Genomic DNA, 19,153 nt, shown 5'->3' with positions numbered 1-19,153 from the left:
AAGAATATCCCTTCGGCAATTAACCAAGTAATCGATGTAGTCTAACCTACATGTATATCGGATTCCACTCAAACGCTTGTCTGGCAATGTCGTCTCTGTCCTTCCGTAGGGTATGACCTATCCATTTCCATTTCCGTCTCGTTATTTCTATGCTAACCGGTTCCTGTTTAGTTTCCCCCACAGTGAGATGTTCGATATGGTGTTGGGCCAGAATATACCCATTATTCTACGCAAGCACTTGTTTATGAAGACTTGCAGCGATTTAACCTCATTTGTCGCTGCGTCCCAGGTTTCACATCCATACAGAACTACAGATTTGACATTCGAGTTAAATAACCTCAATTTTGTTTGCCTGGAGATAATTTGGGAGCGCCACACGTTTTCCAATGCACCATACGCGCTACGTCCTTTTTTAATTCGGTGTACTATATCTTCCTTACTTCCACCACTGTCATTTATTATGCTCCCAAGATATATGAAGGAGCTAACAGTTTCAATTACTTTACCGTCGATGGTAATGTTTGATGTCATTGTTGTGTTAATGCACATCACCTTAGTTTTCCCAATATTTATCCTCAGTCCGGCTCTAGCTGCATAGCAGTGAATGCTTTGTAAGTTTGCGGCCATGTGTGAGTGCTTGTGGGTGAGCAGACATATATCATCAGCATAGTCGAGGTCTAGCAGTCTTCCTTGTAGCCCCCATTGTATTCCGCAGGAGTTTCTCATCGCACTGCTCATTATCACGTCCAGTGCTATATTAAAGAGCAGTGGAGAGAGAACACACCCTTGCCTTACTCCTTGCGTTTATGCTGATTTTATCGCTTAGCTGGGAGTCGTGTGGGATTCGGCACGTGGCATTATCATACAGGGCTTTTACGAGGTTAATCAACTTTGCCGGAATTCCTTTGCAAACCATAGCGCTCCAGATTGCATCGTGGGATATGGTGTTGAATGCTCGTTCAAAGTCGATGAATCCCAGATACACGGGATCTCCATTCAACAAACTGATCCACTATTACCCGCAAAGTGTTAACGTGGTCAACGCACGATCGGTGTGCTCTGAACCCTGCCTGTTCTCTTCTCAATAATGGTTCCAATTGTTCACCAATACGCTTGGCCATGATATGCGATATTACTTTCGCTACTACAATCATTAACGGTTCCTGCACTCTGTGAGGTTGATCTGTACTACCGGAAGTATAATATGCGCACTGGTTTCGGTGTCAGCTGATAGTAATTCTGGTGGTATATTGTCAGGACCAGGTGCCTCGCTATTTCGTTAAGACTTAGTAGCTTCTATTACTTCGTTCCTGTTTGGGCTTTGGATCTCTTCGGGTACCTCCCACACAAAATTCGGATAAAGTGAAGTTTAAGAGCTCCTTTCGCATCGTTTTGATTTCTTTTTCCAGTAGGTTGTGCTAGCGAACTCATTTACAGCGGTACACCTTTTTTTTAATACTAAAATGCCGGCACATACTAAAATGGCTATTGTGCAAGATAACTCTAAAACTTTTTCAAAATTTATTTCAAACTTAGTTTAACGAAATTCAACATTTTGAGTCCTTTATGGAGAAGTTTGGTTACTAAATATGTTTGGTATATGTCAATGATTTGGTATAGCCCCACATTACGGTACATACATATTTAAACAAACTCGCGATATAAAATCAATATATTTTATATACGGCATAATTATTGTGTTTGGTTTGATTTTTTTTTTTTTTGGTAGGTGGCTGAGGGTATACCTCCGATACTTTATTACTTGTTTCTTAGTCAAGTCCATACTTCTTATGATAATGGCCCAAAAGACCTAGTCTTTGCAGATTTCATAAGTCGGCGAAAGAACATGGACGTGGCGATTCAAGAAACGAAGCTGAGTAGCTGGAGTCTTTAGAGTATTTATGGGTAGAACGTACTTTCATTCGATCGTACGAGAGGTGGAGGAGGTAGACATGTAATCCTACTGCACCAGTCTGTCCTATCTTGCTTCATCTTGACTCTAGTAACCCATACTTTAGGTTGCATTCAAGTGTGGAGCAACCGAGTCTGTGTATATCTCGGCGGTTAACAACTTTTCTCCGTAATATTTTGAGAATTTAATGCGCATCATGAACAATTGCGTTCAATCGTAGGAGCTGGCCAGGGAGGCATAAGCCTGGAATTTCCCAGACATCATAACTGTTGCACTCCATCGCCATATTCACCTGGTCAAATGCCCGAAATAAGACCTACGACAGATGCGCTAAATCATTCAAAGCCAATGGAATTGTCGTTCATGGTTCATGGTGAACCTAAAGCATTTAGATGAACCTGGAGTCGTGGATCTGATCAAAGTCCTCAATTTAACTTTAGCCAGGGTTTTGACAGGGTGGTCTCTCTACTTAAGCTAGACACAAATGCCCACTTTTTTCACCAGTAGAGATGATTCTTGATTAACGTCTCTTGCTTTAGGTTAGGTTTAAGGATGCGCAGCCATCTAATATTAAATGTGATTGCTTCACTCTAAGGCAGTTGATCAATTGTATTCATCACTCATTCCTTAGTGTCAGCATGCTATACCGCTGTGGATGACCTGAAACAGCATAAGTACCACACCATTCCCAGACATACAGTGACACAGAATAGGACCTGACTAAAACGTTTGTTACTGTCAGTCACGCTTATTTGTTCGAGGATGTCGAAAGTACTACCCTCCGCCTTGTTTGAAACGTTGGCCAATCATGTGTGGAATTCAGAAATAAGAAGTCCAAACTCCGTAGATTGAATCTTAGAGTTTTCCATATCTCGCCGGATATCTCCGGAACTGTTTAACCTCTATATTTGTGTCTAAGACTAAATTCCTTTCTCATTGATCCGCATTGTACACCACATGTACTGCGGAGATGAAGTCCCCACTGCATGTACATCTACCTGTACATGCAGTGGGTCAATTATTCCGACGGGAAATTACCAAAAAGTTCTGGGGGTTAAATTCTGTGACATGCTACAGCTATCTGCTATAAAATGCGAAGTGGCAACAGGTTCCTCAAGACCTTATCCGACAGCACTTTGGGAGTAGATAAAGAAACCTTGTTAACCGCATACAACGCGATAGATGGGTGTGGGTAGTATGCCAACGTAAATAATACGCAATGGAAAAATTTACAAGTCTGTCAGAATGCAGACCTGAGAGCTGCAGCAGTGTGACTCCTCGTATTTTCGGTGGACCCCATATATTTGGAAGTTAAGATCTTGCCGATGCGTCGGCACAACAAAATATTGTCGAGGCATTATCTACTAAGTTTCTATAGAAAAAAACAATCTAAATCATCATCTTGTAGATTGGTATTTCCCGCCCAGGTTTTCAGAATCAGAATGTACAGAAAGAGAGAGGTCTAAAAAATATGTATCAGATAATCTCTAGATCAACAGACATGTCAATAAGGTTTGACTAGTAAACATAATAATGTAGGCTATAAGAGCGAATCATATGAATACCGTCCTCGGAGATCATCCACTACAACGGATGGTGCTCTGTAAAGAGTCCTGCCGCAAAATCTGTGCTTGGGTACCAAAAACCACCACCTAAAAATATATGGTACGATCAGGAGTGCCGTAAGGCTACTGAAGAAAAGAACGCGGTATACAGAGCAACCCTGCATTCAGTACCAACACGAAGCGCGAAAGAAAAATATTGGGGGAAGAGGAGAGAGGAGAAACGTATTTTCAGAAGAAAAAAGAAAGAGCATGAAAACCTGAGCGTGAGAAACTCGAGATGTTCAGAAGTCAGAATGAAGTCCGCAAATTTTACCAGAGTGTAAAACACCAGACTGAAGGGTATGGTGCAGACACATTCTCCTGCAAAGATCATGAAGGGAATCTGGTAACTGATACAGATAGGGTACTGAGGATCTGGAAGGAGCATTTCATGAATCGAATACGGGCGGCGATGAAGACACACTAGAACCAATCGCAAACGACGACGTTGAATGACTTCCACCTAGCCAAAGCGAGGTCATGACAGCAATTAATCGACTGAAAAACAATAAAGCAGCAGGAGCTGATGGGCTGCCCGCCGAACTGTTCAAGACCGGTGGCGAAATGCTGATAAGGAGTATGCATCAGTTAATTACCGAAATTTGGCAGGAAGAGAGCATACCCAACGATTGGAACCTCAGCCTCCTATGTCCCGTACACAAGAAAGGAGACAAGACGGTGTGTACATACTACAGAGGCATTAGTCTGCTCCCAATCGCATACAAAGTGCTGTCGAGTGTACTGTGTGAACGTTTAAAACCCATGGTCAATAACATTATCGGGTCATACCAATGCGGTTTTAGACCTGGTAAATCGACAATCGACCAAATCTTCACACTGCGCCAAATACTGGAGAAGACCCACGAAAGACAGATCGACACATACCACCTGTTCGTCGACGATAAGGCCGCCTTCGACAGCCCAATTCGATCAAAGGTGTTCCAAGCCATGTCTGAGTTTGGTATCCCTGCAAAACTTATAACATTATGCAGGATGACATTGGCTAATACAAGATCCGCTGTTAAAGTAGGAAAGAACCTCTCGGAACCTTTTGAAACAAAACGAGGTTTCAGGCAAGGTGACAGCCTATCGTGTGACCTATTTAACATTCTATTGGAAAAGGTCATACGAGAAGCGAATGTATATACCGATAGAGATAAAAAATAGCACTATATACAATAAGGATATAATGTTACTGGCCTACGCAGACGATATTGATATAATAGGTCGATCAACTCGATCCGTAACAGCCACCTTTGCGAAAATTGAAAAAGAGTCTGCCAAAGTGGGTCTGGCAGTCAACGGCGATAAGACAAAGTTTATGGTATCAACACGCAAGACGTCCAGTAGACTCGGACCAACTGTTGATGTTCAGAACTACAATTTTGAGGTAGTAAATGACTTTATTTACCTCGGAACCGCCATAAATAAAACGAACAACATCAGGTTTGAAATCAAAAGAAGAATAATATTGGCCAACAGATGCTACTTTGGTCTAAGTAAACAGTTTAAAAGTAAAACCACCTCTCGTCAAACTAAACTTACACTCTACCAGACACTGATACTACCCGTACTTATGTATGGATCTGGAGCATGGATACTTGCGAAAGCAGATGAGGCAGAACTTGGTGTGATTGAGAGAAAAATTCTTCGAAAGATTTATGGATCAATATGCGTTGACGGTGAATACCGGCGTCGTATGAACCACGAGCTATACTAGCCGACCGACATCGATATAGTAAAACGTATCGAACTACAACGATTGCGTTGGCTTGGCCATGTCAGCAGGATGGATAAAGATGCCCCCGCCAAAAAGGCATTTGAATACGAGCCACTCGACGGTATACGCCCCAAGGGAAGGCCAAAACTCCGGTGGAAAGACTAAGTTGAAGAAGATATCACAAAAAATGGCATCCAAAATTGGAGAAGTAAAGTAAAAGATCGGTGCGTTTGGAAATCTATTCTTAGTTCGGCTTATGGAACAAGACGTTCTGTTTAATATAAAAGTCATCTAAGTAAGTAAGAAACTAGAAACTTTATGTAAATTGTGCTCGCAAAAAAACCCCTGGAAAAGGTGTCGGGATGTACTTATGGTTACGTCGACACCACTGTTCCTACTGTTTCCAAAACTTATTCTCTGACATACCGAAAATGCTGTTTCTTTTTAAACTTAGGGATCTATTGTTCAAGTTTCAAATTACACCAAGTCACTCAGTCAGCCTTCCTCCCACCTCCAAAACATGGCAATACCACTTTCTAACTTGAAATATGCAAAAGAAAACAAATCGGCATAAGGTATGCCATAAAATATACAACTACAACTCACTATACGGATGCTGGCAAAGAAAGAGAACAAACAGGGAAATAATGACGATCATCATCGACTTCATGATCATTATTACCAAAAACCAACAACATGATCATCATCACCATCATGAGTATTGAAAATAATGTGTGAAGTTTTTTTTTTGTGCTTCTATATTTTTTGTGCAAAAACAAGTTTTACAACAACAAAGCAAAGAGGAGGGAGAAACGAAACAAGTATTCGATAGTGAAATGGTCCAATGGGTTTTTTTCGCTGGCTGACTGGCTGCTTGGTTGGATGACTGGTACAAATGAATGGTGGATAATGTAGTCAAGTATTGATGATGATGATGATTCTAAGATCATTAGCAACATATTGCTTACTTACCTGCGCCAGCCAGTTTGGCTGACTAACCAACCAACCAACCTAGGCAAGATGCTAGAAAGAAGATCGATTTGTGCACAAAAGCGATGAACATACATACAAATAAAGAAAAGACACTATGATACGGAACAAATCATATACGAAATTTCACCAATAATGATGATGATCATGATCGTGACCATTCATATTGAGTAGGAAAAAAAAAACAAAATAAAACTTTTGTGCAGTTTTCGCTTTAATACACGACATCTTCTAATCGAATGAGTTCTGCGGATGAATTAGATTGGTATTATAATTTTAACAGTCGGTTGGGTGTTATACATGGACAAATTAAATATTGGGAGAGATATTAGATATTTATATAAAATATGTATGTACTAGGTACAAAGAAATCAGAAATAAATATCGATCATCTTTCGATTGGCTGTGACGTGCGATTCTGCTGTTTGACGTTCGAAGGATCAGAGGAGCGAATGCCACTTTTCATGTATGTAGATTAAATTTAAATCTTTCATTTTTAAGTACGGTTTAAGTAAGGCTGGCTCCCACTAACATGGTTAGTATGTCCGCATTGCTCGCTGAATGCTGGTAGATAATATAAAAAAATCAGCGGTGGCAGAAAGCCTCTCAGCGTAATTTTGACTAACCATCCCTTAGCAATTTTAACCCTGAATTTCAGACCCGGCATTTGGATTTTGCAATAAAAAGTAGTTCCCAAAACACCGAGCTAAATATACAGTCGGACTACACTCATTGATATGATTTAGAAGTTTCCTCTTTCTACATATGCAACACTATCAATAGATTTATTTTATACATTTATGTTTGCATATCTTTATTTAAATCAGTTGTGAAGTGTAAGTCATTCTAAATCACGTATAATTCCAATATACGCCAACAGAACTAATCACATTTTCCTACGTTGATAGTGATGGCGCCGAAAGCAACATGATGATTATCAACAATGATCATCAATTGGCTAATACCATCTTCTTTGATGCATTAGAAATGCAGTTGTTACTTCCCCCTCAAACCCTCGCTATTGCAACATGATTTTAATGGAGAAAACTGTTTTCATAATGATTCTGGTTATATGTTGTCTGACTGGCAATTGATAGCGGACACGATGAATATACCGCAAATTGCGGTCAGAAATAATAATAGAAGTGTGAAAGAAAATGTACGAAAAAAATAACACATATACACACATTTAGCATACATATGAAGCATGTACCCAACAAACCAAACTGTCCGTAGTTGGTCCGAATTTCTGATGCTATTTCCGGTTTCGGATGCGAAACCGCGCCGAATTTTGAGAGGAAGTTATATGGAGAAGTGGACATGATTTCAGAGTGAAACCACAGAGAGAAATATTTGTTTCTGCCAAGATTTTACTCCGACTCAGCATGTTGCTTTTATATTGAGAAGAATCCTCATAACAACAAGTAAGAAAAAATTATACCCTCGGCCTCGGACCTAAAAAAGAAGTAAACAGAATACTTCTGACGTGTATAAGGGTTTGGGAGATTTTGGGGCCAATTTTACAGGAAATATGGATTAAAAAATGGGCCAAAAAATTTTTACAGACACAACTTGTTTCCAAAATTTTAAAACAATCGCAGACGAGTCTTTAAACTGCACTCTTTCGAAACTTTGTGTGGGAGGTAACCGAAAGAGTAATCCGATGCAGACAATATTCTGACATAATCCGAGTCTGTAAGAAATAATACGATGTGCAACGTTTAGACCAATCGATTTCTCCCTTCGAGGGTTATCTTATCTTTGGAACAAGTAGAACTTATTGCAAAAAAGATCAAAAAGATCCCTTATTGAGCTAACATGTGCCTCGTGTTAACCCATAAGAACGTTATTCTGAACTTAAATATTACAAATAGTTATTTTTTCTGCGACGAAAGTACCTTTGTCCATATTTTTGGGGGGGGGGGAGAATTTATCCACCACTGGAAACCCTGAATGCCAAATTACATCCAATTCGGGCCGAAAATGTCCATCAAAACTACCAAATACCTTAAATTAAGCGGTATAGTTATAGGGTGGCTATAACAAAACGTGGACCTACATATGTCCACGCTTTTTGACCAATTTGAACACTTAATACTAAATTACATCCCAAAATATCTGAAATCAGGCGGTACTGTTACCATTTTACACATCTCAACAATTGTTTCTGTATAAGTTTTTTGACCTCTCGGAACTACAACTGCCTAATTACATCCAATTTGGCCCGAAATCATCGATAAAACTTAAAAATACCTGAAAACGGACGGTACCGTAATTCGGGCGCTATTTAACGAGGACTTATGTCAAAAATTTTTGGAGCACCACTGGAAACACTAAATGCCACATTACATACAATTCGGGCCGAAAAGACGACAAAATCTTCAAAACAGCTGAAATCGGGTGGTACCGTTATACATATTCAACAATTTTTGGTGGATAAGTGTTTTTGACCACTGCACGATGGGGCCAATGGCAGGTTTTCGAGGCAACAAATCACTGGGGCAAGCTAGACCTTCCAAATTTTGTACACATGTTTATAATGGGCTTAGAAACTAATATGCCGAATTTGGTTCATATCGGTTCATATATACATATAGCTTCCGTATATATGTTCGCCCGATTTTAAGGAATTGATGGACCAAACGTGCAAATTCGAAATCCGTTATTATTTTTTTCAAATTGTTCACTTCAAAAATTGACTTTTTGCCTCGAAAACCTGCTACTGGCCCCATCGTGCACTGGAACTATAAATGCCCAATTACATAAAAATTGGGATAGAAACGGTACCAAAAAGTGGATCTATATCATCTATGTTGGTGAGGGAGTTTTTGACCATTCGGAAATATAAATTCAAAATGACATTCAATGTGTGCCGAAAACGTCGATAAAACTCAAAATACCTGAAATCAGCCGATGGGGGCTATACCAAAACGTGTACTTATAGAAACAAGTTTTTGTAGAAACGTTTTTTAAAATAACAAATCACATCCAAATCGCAGGGCAAATGGAGCTGATACCTTCAAAATTCCTTAAGGTGTCACTTTGTATGGGGGCTATACGACTTCTGCATTATTTTGTGTCAAATTTTCATGCTCATATCTCTTAACCTCAACAAGTTACATTTCATTTACTACGGATTTGGCATAATTCAACAAAAAGACTTTTGAGTACACGAAGCACTAAAACACTTCAAATCGTGATTGATCTTGCACATAAATTTAGTACTGATATCTGGCAAGCTGTTTGCAAAATATGGTCCAAGTAGTAATTTTATTTTTTGTGGAATAAACGTTTTAAGTTGAGAAGTCAAATTTCATTTTCCAACTTAAAACGCGTTTTTCTCGAAACTAGATTTTTGGACCAATTTGAACTCTTGGAGTAAATGAATGATATACACTTAACCCTTTCGGCCCCAACGTTGCTTATAAGAAACTTCGATTTTAGCAACAGCAAAAATATCAGTTATGTGACGATCGACCTATTTATTATGCATTATTCACTATGAGGTCTAGCAAATCGCGCGGTCTAAAAAAAAGTGCATAAAGTAAAGTTAAAAAAAAAAATATTTATAAATAATAATTTTAAAAAACAAATACGCAGTTTTATTACTAACAGGTATAGTTATAACACAAAAATGACATTTTGAAAAAATGTGGCATTGTTCCTTTACAATATTTTCTTCTTTTTTGAAGTTGCTTATAAGCAACTTTGGTCCACGGTGATAGTGAAAACCATTGAAATCGAAAATATGAACAAACCACCTAAACGGCTCTGGAAACAAATATAAAAGCCATTCTGGAGTTCGACTAAAACAAGTCTTCTGATGAAGAGTGCGAAGATGAAGTAGAAGAGTTTATGTAGAATGGTTTGAACGAAATTTTAGAGAGAGGTGAAGAAATAGAGATCAATTTGCTAGAAGATAGCACCATTGAACTACGTGTTGTAAAGTATCCAGAGAGAGTCGAGCGTCATGTTCCAGTTCCAAGCGCCGTAAAGTTACTTACGACCTGCCAAATTCGTCATTGGGTGGTATGGGAGAAAAAGGTCCACGTCGTTTTAGCAAGACAGGAACACCTGTGTCAAAGTGTGGTGTTCATCTTTGTTCAAATGCCTATCATACTAAGGTATTATTGATATAATATATAATATTATATCAAAAATGATTCTTAAAGAATAAATAACAAGCAATTTGTATGTTCTTATAAACTTGTTTTAATTTATTAATGCCATGAAATACATGCTTATAAGCAACTTCCAATATCTGGTTCCCCAATAACTCCCGAAGTTTGAAATCTTCAAAAATCCTTAATTTGGAGCTAACAAACATTGCTATCACGAAAAAATAATTTTTAGACATTCGGTTCTGGAGCGGGGCCGAAAGGGTTAATAGGGTCTCAAATTATTATTTCGAGGAGTTACAAACTGAATGGCAAACTTAATATACCCTCCTTGATATGCTGAAAGTAAAAAAACTTGAAAACGTTAAACAAATCCTTCTAAAGCTGACGGGCCCAGCCAGCGAACGTTTTAGGAATAATGATCTGCGAATCTACACCTGGAGTGTTCGGATTGTTCTTGCAGTTTACAAATTCGCAGATGTATTTGCAAGCCTATATTACTGCCATACAGCCTTTTTACAAACATTTCGGTTGGATAATGTGGCTAAAAACTTCACATTTCAAAAATCGGGTGTTACCGTTCTATTCAGAAATGTTATACCTCTAACGGATATTAAATGACAAATTTTAGCCATGTCATATAATAATGCGGCTAAAACCTTCAAAATACCGAAAATCAGGTGGTTCACGTTCAAAACGTGAACGCTGTACCGACAAATTTTTGGGATAACGTTTTTATCCTCAAAAAAATAGACACTTCGAAGAGATATTGAGGCCACTACCTTTAAAATACCGAAAATCGAAACCGAAAAATTCACATTTTCATATGGCCTAAAACCTCCAAACTACCTCCAATCGGGAGATACCTTTGTATTGGGGCAATATCAACACGTGGAAAATTTCTGCTGTAGCCTCAAAGAAGACCAAATATCGAACTTTCAGACATTTCGGAGAAATATTGAAGCCACACTCTTCAAAGTAACGAAAATCAGGTGGTACCGTTCTATAGGGACTATATAAAAACGTGGACCCTTTACAAAAAAATATTTGGGAGGAAATTTTGTAGTCTCTTAGAAAACACCAAATATTAAATGTTTGCCACTTCGGAGGTATATTGAGACCACAACCTTCAAAGTACACAAAATCGAGTGGTACCGTTCTATGGGGGCCACATTAAGACATTTCCAGTACTAAACATCCTAGGTTAATTAACAAATTATATACCAAGGGAAATATCTTTGGCCCAACTGTCGGGATATTCAGTTACCACAGCGGAAAAAAACATGGTACCTAGGGGCACCAGAATTAACCATCTCGACATTCTAAAGCCACCTGGCTGTCACCAGATCAAAAAACAAGAAATTAAATTTGTAAAGTTTTGATAGATGGAAGACATTCATTGAGCAACTCGAATCACTACCTTGTTGCAGCAAAGGTACGATTAAACTGATTAAAATAAAGTACGGACAGGCACAACACGGAAGTTGAATATCGGTAAGATGCAAAACAGATAACCATAGTATATTCCACTCAACTGCACAAAAGTTCGTAATGAAAGCACTCTTAATTATGATAACGTATAGGCACAGTGGCAAAGTATTGGCCGAACCATGCAAACAGTCGCAAAATGACTTATCGCAGGCCTTCTGAGTGCAAGACGGATGTACATACCACTGGATCACGGTGGCACCTCAATCTGTACTTAAGCCAAAATGATTGAACTTTTGTGGGTGAGGTGTCGGAAAGAGTCCACTGATATAGTAAATCTTCGACTTTGATATAAGTTTGGATAAACTATTACGAAGAGCAAAGATTGGACCACATTGGTTACTCCCTTCAAGAGCTATATTGCAGACCAGCCATTTTAGTTGGTGGCTGCATGTTTTTGAAGCTGATGGTATGGACGTCACAGAACTTGATCTATGTCTGGACAAAATCGGATAACCTGTTCCAGATATATCGTGAGTACCTATGGAAAATGATAAATCAATTCCAAATTGTCCGAAACGGATTTCGACTAAATATACAAATATACCATTATTTCGATGAGGAACATTTTTGATAGTATCAAGTATAAAGTCTAAGGGTATAATGTTAACTATAAATGTATATATGGGATTTCTGAGTGAAATCGGACACTTTTTCAAAAAGTTGTTTTTGATTTCGTGTATTCTTGGCTATGTTGATGCTACTCATCACCAAAACATTTCAGTATATTTTCGTATTTTTTTTTTTTGACTAACGGTTCCAGTGATTTCGCGCCCCCCATCCCCATATATGTATACCCTCATTAGCCTAAAGGCTTATATTATATAATTAATTCAACAGAAAATTAACATTATTTTTTAATGAAGAGAATTTGGGCATACGAAAGCCGAACTGAATTCGGAACAAATTGGTTTGAATGTCTGCACCATTTCGAGCATCCGAATTTTGGTTTGTTAGGTATTAACAGTTCTGTGCAAAAGTCCGCTCCATTGTAACCTATGTGGCGACAATTTATGAAGTGAATGAAGCTCCCTCATAGCATTCGTAAGTAGCGATGGATATTCCCTACGTTCACATGGTGCTCTTGAACCAAATTTTAACGGAAGTTTTTGCGGATTCTGAAACTACAATGTTCATAGATGAGAAAAATCAAAAAACAAAAAAAAATCACCGGACACCTTTTTAAATAAATCGCGATTTAAGTTGACATTTTTAAGGGTTTTTTTAGGTTTTCACGATTTGGCTTTGGAAACCGCAAGTCCTATAGAAATAGGACTAAAGAAAATATTGTAGCTATGAAAATTTCCTACAAGATTGACTTTCATGATATCTACGTAGTTTTTATCGTTATTGAGATATAGAAGTTCAAATTAGGCCAATGGATTGACTGTATCGCCTCTTTATATTACAATGTTATGCACAGTGCACCTTAACAAATTTAAATGAATATCGCTTACACCAGGGAAGTTGTTGCGGATTCTGAAACAGTAATTTTTACAGATGAGAAAAACCCCAAAACAATAAAAAATCGCTGGATGGATTTTTTAATAAATCGCTATCAAAGTTCACATTTTTGGTTTTTTTGGAAACCGCAAGTTCTATCCAAATGGGACTAAAGAAAATGTTGTAGCAGTGAAAATTCTGTACAAGATTGGCTGATTTATATTTTCCTAGGTTTTGCCATTTTTGAGATATAGAGGTTCAGATCAAACTTTCAGATTTTTTCATAGGTCTTCAGGATTTAGTTTGAAAACTATAAATCTTTTTGAAATGGGACTAGAGAATATGTTATAGCTGTGAAAATTCTCTACAAGATTTGCTTTCGTAATTCACGGTGTTCCTTAACCAAATTTAAATGGAAGGTGATTACACCTGGGAAGTTTTTGCAGATTCTGAAACTACAATGCTCATATCGCCGGAGGGATTTTTAAATAAATCGCGATCAAAATTTACATTTTTAGAGTTTATTAGGTTTTCACGATTTTGCTTGAAAACCGCAAGTCGTATCGAAATGGGTCTAATAAAAATGTTGTAGCTGTGAAAATTCTCTATAAGACTGACCGTTAGGTTTTTTCGTAGGCTTTACCATTATTGAGATATAGAGGTTCAGTTCTAATTTTTAGGTTTCTATCTTAAGTCTTCAAGATTTTGCTTGGAAACCGCAAGTCATATCAAAATGGGACTAAAGAAAATGTTGAAGCGGTGAAAATTCTCTACAAGATTGGATGATTTGTTTTTTCACAGGTTGTACCATTTTCAAGATATATAAGTTTAATTTGGGAAATTGCAGAGATGACATTGTTTTACAAGGAGGCGATACAGTCAGTGCACTGTCTCAATTTCAACTTCTATATCTCAAAAACGGTAAAACCTACGAAAATATCATAAGGGTCAATCTTGTGGAAAATTTTCACCGCTACAACATTTTCTTCAGGCATATTTACATACGACTCGCAGTTTCCTAGCAAAATCGTGAAAACCTAAAGAACCCCTAAAAATGGGAACTTAAATCGCAATTTATTTCAAAATCCCTCCCGCGATTTTTTTTTTTATTTCTTGATATTTCTCATCTATGAGCATTGCAGTTTCCGAATCTGCAAAAACTTCCCAGGTGTAAGCACCTTCCACTTAAAATTAGTTAAGGCGGACCGTGAATGTTTTTCCTAGGCTGTACCATTTTTGAGATATATAAGTTTAAGTTCGGAAATTGCAGAAATGACATTGTTTATTAAGGAGGCGGTACAGTCAATCCATTGTCTAATTTGAAGGTCCATATCTCAATAACGGTAAAAACTACGAGGATATCATCAAAGTTAATCTTGTAGAACAATTTCATAGCTACAACATTTTCTTTAGTCCCATCTCGATAGGACTTGCGGTTTCCAAGCAAAATCGTGAAAACCTGATAACCCCTTAAAAATGTCAACTTGAACCACGATTTATTTAAAAATCGCTCCGGCGTTTTTTTTTTTTGTTTTTGATTTTTCTCATCTATGAACATTGTAGTTTCAGAATCCGCAAAAACTTCCCAGGTGTAAGCACCCTCCAATTAATTATGTTTAAGAGCACCGTGTACACTGTTCGTGTGGTTAAGCAGTGGCAGAATGTTCAATAATGCATATGTTATGTACAACTATCATTCAATATAGGACTAAAACTTAAATATCGATACTATCGACAGTGCCATTGATCGTTAGTCTAGGCAGAAACATTTAAGCGTTCGATAACGAAGACGATGCGGTCGCTTTTCACGATATTTATCGGGGCAGTGAGCGTTGCCCTCTACTGTTCCTGTCTGTGATATGCCCCGTCCGTCTCTCTGGCTGGCTGAAGGGCACGATAACGTTTGAATGGTCCAATCGATCTTTATTCAATAAATTTTTGCTAAATAAATGCGCATGATAACTCTCCTTCGAGAGTAACCGATTTGGTCCAAAAATTTTGAAATTGTTCATAGTATGTTGTCGTCGGTTCCTTTTCGACACCGAGATAAACTTTTATAGAATCACAGATCGCCATTTCTGTTAAGTATGTACAAAATCTTCCAAATAAATGTGGCCTTTGGCAAAAATTGAAAAAAAAATTGAATTGGTACTTTTTCTTTAACATGAACTATGACGAGTAATTCTCTACAATAGTTTTATATTTTTGCGGACCAGACCATCAGTGGTTAAAGCAGTACTTGCCGAGATATGCGACTCGAAATGTCACAACGATATAATTTTATTATCCATAGTTCCCGCGATACTCCACCGAAAGTTCCAAAAAACCCCTTCCAAGGGTGTTATTGTTTTTTTTTTATAGTCATAGACGAATGGTTTTTGGTTATTCCTGTTAAGCTGTTTCTAAATAACATTCTTTTATTAATAATAATATTTCCATTATCGTGTACACAACTTTCACCACAATTTTGGGATCAAAATTATTCCGTTTTTGATATATGTTTTTTTATCAGCCCAGCTTTGTTGTTTTAAACCAAGGTCATTGAGAGTCTAGAATAAAAACATTACGAATATTTTCTTTCTTGTTTAATATTAATAATTAAAGACGACAGACATCTTAGTCAGCACAATTTCCTCCGCAACATTGTTTGCATATTTGTTGTTGTAGTAAATCGTGGTTTTAGCAGAATTTTCTCAAGACCGCTTGGTAAATTGGTCATTCCAATGTAAGTTTTTGTTGTAGTTGTTGTTGATGTGTTTTCCCTTCTTTTTGAAACTATAAAACTTGCACGTTTCTTAAATATTTTTTCCACAAAATGTTATGATTTCATTGAAATTCTTTTCATTAAACACAATGATATCCGCAAGCGGGTGTTTTGTAAAAAACAACTTCATATTCATTTAGAATTCTTTTTTATTGAAATAATTTTAATGCTTGGTAACTGGACAATTTTTTTCAGATTTCACATAAAATATCTGCACGCACACACACTCAGTTCCTCTTACCAAATTTTTATTGGAATAGAGGATTTTTTTATAGAAATCAATCTTTGCCAGAGATCATTTTTGTTTTTTGCACAGCACTCAAAAAATTTTTATGATAAAACTGGATTTTGGTTTGACCATCATGCTTTACCTTTTTTATTATTATTCTTTCTTATTTGTATTTCTTCGTCTTCTTTGACCACTTTTGTTTGTTGTTTGTTTTGCTTATTTTGTTTCTTGACGTTTTGTCCGTTCGCTTGTTTTAAAAACACACAGTCCGGAAAACAAAAACATACACACACATACACCGTTGAATCTACTACTCTACATGCGGTGTTGTAACGCGCACCCGTAACCGAAACCTTTTGTCGACCACCGCTTAAACGTCTTAACGCCTCGTAATGTTCTCAACGAATGTTTCGTCTGTGCCAAATGTATCTTCAAGATACCTGTTGAATCTTGGCTTTGTGGTGTATTACTGAATCGTCTCTCTCGACCAAGTGCAGTTTTATTTATACAAAACACGTTATCTAGCCCTCTCCCAGCACAGCGCTGCCATATGTTTAAGATGTACGAATATTTGGGTGATTAGAGGTACATCTTAAGACAAATGTTGCTAGACATTTTATAACTGAAATCGAAATTTACCCACTACAGAATTTATAAATGTAAATAATACCAGACAACAACTGTGATATATTATGAAGTGTAAAAACACCTAAGCAAGGAATATGGATGGCGCATACCAATGTAACCAAAATACCAATGTAACCACTTTAGTATTATAATTTAGTACACACGTTTATACTACTTCTAGGATGTTTGGTATTTAAAATGGGTTACATCAGTCTACGTTTTGATATAGCCCGATCGTAAAATTTGGTAGTTAGTCTTCGTTAGGGCTACAAAATTACCCCAAAATCAAAATCCAGATCCACGTATTGATATAGCACCAAGACGAAAACCGTTTCAGACAATTTGGTTGTAGTGCACGATAATTCTCGTAATATTTTTTCCCAGGATCAAGTTTGAAGATGGCCCATATCAGTTCACTCCTTCGGCTACCTTCCACACAAAAGATACAATTTCTTCGCTAAAATGGTGTATATATATATATGGTTTTGGTATAGCCTCCATAGAACGGTACGACCCGATTTTCTCAAACCCACGGCAGCGGGTTCTTTCGTACCGGATTGTCCCGGATCTACACAACATCATCGTTCCGGCCAGAGGAATGCCCGCTCCGAATTCGTTTGGTCCGTTCCGGGACGGAGGAAAACCCAGGTTCAATATATTTGACTCGGTTTGTCACATACGCATCTTCACCCACATCCAGCCTTCGGCGAGATGCAATAGATGGCAGGTGCATCTAAGGGGCTTGTTCTGGACTTGTCCACGTGACGGACTACGACAGGGGCTATGTTGCTGCATGCTGCGTGAATACAGTCCCCAGTGAGGCGTCATCGTATTATGAAACTCCCTCGTCATATGATTATTATGAGACTCCCCCGCAGTTCCCTCGACAACAACCGCACATGCATCCTTTAACACTAGTCGTTGTTGTCCTAATCCCGGAAAATGCATCCTTTTTGCAATTTAATTGCAATGGACTCCGAGGTAAGATCGAGGAAATAGTAGATTTCATTAGTCGGAGGAATATCAAGGTCGTTGCGATGCAAGAAACCAAGCTCAACAACAACTGTAGATTAAAACGTTGTGATGCTTACAACGTGCTAAGGAAGGATCGCACCAGAAGTGGAGGTGGGGGATTAGCTTTCCTATTGCACCAGTCTGTCCAATACAGACCTATCTCGCTTGAGCCTGTCTCTATTGACCCGTACAATGTATAGGGGTAGCAGTCAGGTGTGGAACTGTCGAGATAGAGTTGCTGAACGTATACAACCCGCCGAGAAATAGCTGAATCTCAGATTACGTGCCTAGCATTAGCCCGCTTTTGGTAAGTCATAATCGTCTGGTCCTAGGGGACTTTAATGCGCATCATAAGATGTGGCATACGGCCCACGTAAACGACCAGAGAGGTACAGCGCTGGCTGAGCAGATTGACAGCTCTACGTTTTGCACTGTCAATGAAGACGCCCCTACAAGAATTAGATGAGAGTGTCACAGCTCGGCAGACATAACCATCGTGTCACCTGGTCTGACAAATGACGTTACGTGGCAACCCGTCATTTCCCTTGGATCAGACCATCTCCCCATAATTGTCTCCATTAGCAGACTACCCGATTTTAATTCGTCAATCATAAGAAAGCTGTTTGGCAGGGTTTCAGAGACTTCACCAATCACCGCTTCAGAGAACTGCCCAATCCTTCTGTTTTTCGGGTAGCGGAAAGGACATTTTGAGACATCATTACTGCTGCAGCCCCTCGCCATATCCCTGCTGGTCGAATACCCGAAGTAAGTCCAAACTTCCCAGCAAAGGCGACGGCATTAGCAAATGACAGTGATGAGCTTCGTCGGACCAACCCCAATGACCCCAGAGTCAGGGAGCTGGCACTGGAAGTTAACAGGCTGGTCGGCGTGCATTAGCCGAACAAGTGGTGAAATCATCTGAAGAGTTGCAATATTGGAGCCGGTATAGGGAAATTGTGGGCAAAGGTTAAGTCACTCTTGAACCCTGGAAAAAGGGAAGATAGGACCTCAGTCACGTTTGGCGACGTTACGTTGACTGACCCGAAGAGGTGCGCAAGTTATTTCAATCGACAGTTTGTCGAGCACCCCGAGAGTGACAGGGCGAAGAGAAGGGTATAACGTCGCATAAGATTTCTTCCTGCCGAGGATGAACCACTACAGTTTACAATGGATGATGTTGCCAATGGCATCAGGAACGCTAAATCATCCAAAGCGTTCGGCTCTGATGGAATCTCCATGGTAAT

At 38.5% G+C, this 19,153-nt stretch overlaps 1 protein-coding gene across 1 annotated transcript in view; it reads right to left on the bottom strand.

Annotated features, from left to right (window-relative positions):
- The window catches only part of Cad74A (cadherin 74A), a 97,041-nt gene extending 80,331 nt beyond the window's left edge, over positions 1-16,710 (bottom strand). Inside the window, exon 1 of the mRNA XM_073981725.1 lies at positions 16,411-16,710. The gene's annotated coding sequence lies outside the window, so the exon portion shown is untranslated. The remainder of the gene's footprint in view (positions 1-16,410) is intronic.
- Positions 16,711-19,153: the final 2,443 nt, after the last annotated feature.

This window comes from Musca autumnalis, unplaced genomic scaffold (assembly GCF_047663935.1).
Source record: "Musca autumnalis isolate F117 unplaced genomic scaffold, ASM4766393v1 scaffold_4, whole genome shotgun sequence".
NCBI classification, from domain to species: Eukaryota; Metazoa; Arthropoda; class Insecta; order Diptera; family Muscidae; genus Musca; species Musca autumnalis.
Note: the sequence above shows the minus strand (reverse complement) of the source record. Positions and strands in the feature narration are given on the sequence as shown.